The sequence below is a fragment of the Cibotium barometz genome, chromosome 10 (assembly GCF_041138505.1).
Source record: "Cibotium barometz isolate CiBa-2024 chromosome 10, ASM4113850v1, whole genome shotgun sequence".
Classification (NCBI taxonomy): Eukaryota; Viridiplantae; Streptophyta; class Polypodiopsida; order Cyatheales; family Cibotiaceae; genus Cibotium; species Cibotium barometz.
In genome coordinates this window covers 17,815,272-17,819,239 of record NC_141055.1, presented here as the reverse complement: position 1 = coordinate 17,819,239, position 3,968 = coordinate 17,815,272, and the positions used below count along the sequence as shown (strand labels likewise).

The 3,968-nt window shown below is 38.9% G+C and overlaps 1 pseudogene across 1 annotated transcript; it reads left to right on the top strand.

The window, feature by feature from the left end:
* Positions 1 to 1,907: 1,907 nt before the first annotated feature.
* LOC147634615 (putative calcium-binding protein CML23 pseudogene) lies at positions 1,908 to 2,797 on the top strand (annotated as a pseudogene). The gene has a single exon (XR_015266729.1). The product of XR_015266729.1 is annotated as a putative calcium-binding protein CML23 pseudogene (transcript).
* The last annotated feature ends 1,171 nt before the right edge of the window (positions 2,798 to 3,968 follow it).

The window sequence follows — 3,968 nt, the reverse complement described above, 5'->3', positions numbered from 1 at the left end:
ACTCACATGCTACGTTTTCATATTTATGAGTAACCCCCCCAGAGTGTGAGAAGCGTGAGGATTAAGTGTGAGAAGCATATGCGGGGAGTCACCATATGCAGTAGTTAGACCGGGGGAGCTATCACGTGGGATAGCTAGAAGCCACCACATGGCACTCCCATCCTTCGTAAATAGATAGATATAGATAATGTCATGTATCAAAAACTATGAGTAAAAAGGAAACAAAATAGCTATAAAAATATTAACCTTCAACCCTTAACTATAACATATCCAAAGTGAATATGATGTCTTATATACTCTTGTCCCTAAAAAAATGTTTTTTTTTTCAAATTATATATACAAAAGAAAGGACAAAGTGCCATGTGGCCTCATATGGAGGCCCCTTTTGGCATGCAACCTCCTATTGCCACATGGTAGGGGGAGCTAGTGTGCTTAATAGAATTGACAAATAGGTAAAGGCACACCTCGGGGGGAGGGGGTCATTCATAAATATGTAAATGTAGCACGTGGGTTCAACAGAAGGGATTTTTAAAATCCCCTTTTTACACATTTTTTACATACATAAGGGTACCATTTAAAGGGGGCATTCATAGGTTAAATAGAAAAATGGTGTAATTTATTCATGAAAAATTAACATATGAGGGATTTTTTAAATAGGCCTTGAACGCACGTCATACAGAGGGTTTACTTATAGTGAGCTCCTCGAGAGGCACACACAGAAAATTAGAACTATATACTAGCCGAGTTTCATTTATATGTTTTTCATATTTTCTCATTTATTTTTCTAATAATGGATTTATTTTCTCCTTAAAAGAATTCAATATACTCTTAAAAATGAGAATTAAAAAATGACACATATTCTAAAAAGGTAACAAATTGCTTCTAGGTTGCTCTTGTTTCTAGATGCAAAACTTCCTTGTATACACCATTATAGACCATTTTTGGAGCCCTTGCCTCACACGCAGTACCTTGGATTGATAGCATAAGTCTCACATGCATTACTTTGGAGGAATACCTTGATAGCATTTGACGATCACACATGTGAGAAAGCAACATACAATTTCCCATGACTAAACACCTGTGTTGCCAAGTATAATCTTAAAAGAGAAACCAAAGAAAAAAAATCTCTACCTCTATCTCTCTCTTTCTATGTCTCTCTCTCTCTCTCTCTCTCTCTCTCTCTTTATCTTTTTCCATAAACTTTTCTTTTTCTTTTTCCATCATGAAAAACGCGCACTCTCTCTCTCACTCTCAAATTTTCAAATCAATCAATCCAAAAATAAGGACCAATCTTAACTCTATCCGGTTTTTGTTTCCAAATCTCTACAATACGTCAGTTTTTAAAATATATGAAAATCCTTCCTTAAAATAAGGGTTTATGTGTTTTTAAAAAACATAAAATAAAAGGACCAATCTTAACTCTATCCGGTTTTTGTTTCCAAATCGCTACAATACGTCGGTTTTTAAAATATATGAAAATCCTTCCTTAAAATAAGGGTTTATGTGTTTTTAAAAAACATAAAATAAAAGAAATAAGTTTTAGTAAAATAAAAAGAAAAAATTTGAGAGCGAGAGAGAGAGAGCGCGTTTTTCATGATGGAAAAAGAAAAAGAAAAGTTTATGGAAAAAGATAAAGAGAGAGAGAGAGAGAGAGACATAGATTTGTTTAAGATTGGTCCTTATTTTTGGATTGATTTTTTTTCTTTCGAAAAGACTAATTTGAGATGTATACGCGTAGGACACGTTGCACTGTCATGAAGTCAAGAAAGGGCGGTTCCGTTTTGTTTTAAAGGAAGCTTCATGGAAGCTAGGCGAAGCTTAATGGAAACGGACGACGCGCTGTCGGTTTCCTATCCTCTCTATTAAAAGCCCTCGCAGGATACCCTAAACATATAACTTCAGACTTCTTTTCTGCGTTCTCTGTCTTTTCATCTCGTGCTCTGAGGCTCTCGTGATATTTTGTTTTGTTTCAATATGAAGCTTCCCAAGCTCTCTCGCTCTCGCTCTCGCTCAAACTCCCCACCTTCTACCACGCCTTCTTCTCCCAATAGCTCCTCAACCTCGGAGAAGAAATCTAGCCGGAAACAAGCTTTCTCATCCGACATTGAGATTACGACAAGCTCTTCCAAATACGGTTCAGCTAGCGCTAATGCTTCTGCATCTAGAAGACCGTCTGTATCTCATCACGACGACCGGCCACTGAGTTCGTCTTCAATATCGAAGGCGTCGCTCCGGCGGGTTCCGTCGAGCATACTGCAAGAGATAAAGCAACTGTTTGCTCTATTCGACACCAACAACGACGGGAAGATTTCTGCTGACGAGGTGAGCGCCGTGCTGCGGTCGCTGGGCGACGAAACAACGCGGGAGGAGGCGGTGGTGATGGTGGACGAAGCGGATGCCAACGGGGACGGCTTCATCGATCTCGAAGAATTCGTGGACCTCAACACGCGCTGCCTGCACGTGACTGGCGAGGTCGCCAGCCACGACGAGCTCTCGGCCGCCTTTGACGTCTTCGACCTGGACAAGAACGGCCAAATCACAGCCGAAGAGCTCCACAAGGTCCTCACCAATCTTGGCGACCAGCACACCACCTTCGAAGACTGCAAACGCATGATCCGTAGCGTAGATAGGAAAGGGGCCGGTCATGTGGACTTCGATGACTTTAAGCTCATGATGCACACGCGCATGATCTGAGTGATCTGAGAGACATTGTTCAGTGTTCACGAAGAATATTTTTCTTATCTCCGATCTTAACACTTGTAATTTTAAAATTTACAGAGTTTTTTTCAGGTTTGTTTCACTAAATTGCTTAAAATTTTACCAATTTTAACGATTTTCAAACTGCAAAAACAAATTATTATGAAATTTATAGGTGTGTTGTAAGAGTTTGCAGGTTTACTGTGAACACTGTTATCGTACTTTTTTGAAATTTTAAACATTATATTATTTTAAGCCATGGAACTATAAATATTGATATTTGTTTTGGTGGCACTTGAGAAGCATTGTTTTAAGCCATGGAATCAGATTTTAGCATCAAAACATCATTAAGAAATCTAGATTAGCAAGTGTGTAGACCATAACCTCATATCATTGAAAATGTGGAGAATAGAGAGTACAAGATTGAAGCAAGAATGGAGATGGAGAGCCTTGGGAGAGCACATGAGAAGGAGCTATGGAGCAAGCTCTCTCTATGAGCCTCTCAACCAAATGACTAAAGAGTCCTTTCTAGCTCTCAAATGGGCCACTTTTTATACAAAAACTCTAGAACTCCCAAAAGTTCCCATGTGGGATTATTGTCAAGCCCACTCCCACATTCATCTACAACTTGGAACTCTTTTCAAGAGCCCTAAGTGTCTTTTTTGTTGCATCCTTGTATTGATCTTCAACACTCCCCCCTTCCTATTTTACGCACGTCCTCGAGCGCGGTAGTAGCAAGAGCTGCAAAAAACAATAGATACAAGTAAAGTCTTTATTGAAAAAAAGAAAAGAAAAGAAGAAAAGAAAAAAACAGCAATGACAATTCCACATGTGAGCATACAAGTGAAAGGCTGATTAAAGTTTTAAAGAGTACTAAAATAGGTGAGTAAAGACTAGTCAAAGTGAGACTAAGTGGTAGATAGTGCTATGCAAAGGCAAGTGTGCTTGTACACCACCGGTTATGACCGTAGTCTCAATGTCCTACAAGTATTTAAGTTATTCCTAAGTGGCAAACCTACTCCTAAATATGAGCAAAGGTGATTGGAACTCTTTATTTTTATTTTTTTATTTTTTTATTTTTTTATTTTTTTTTGATGTGTGTATAGAAGGTGATAAAGATTAAGGTTCCATCCCAATGAGACCCAAGCAATGGCCAAGAGACCTCCGCCAAGAGAATCTAAAAACCGCTAAGTATCTCAAGGGCGACAGACCCTTTTTCTTTCTTTTATGACATAAGGAGTACCCCATGAAGATGAGGGCATCGGTCTCGA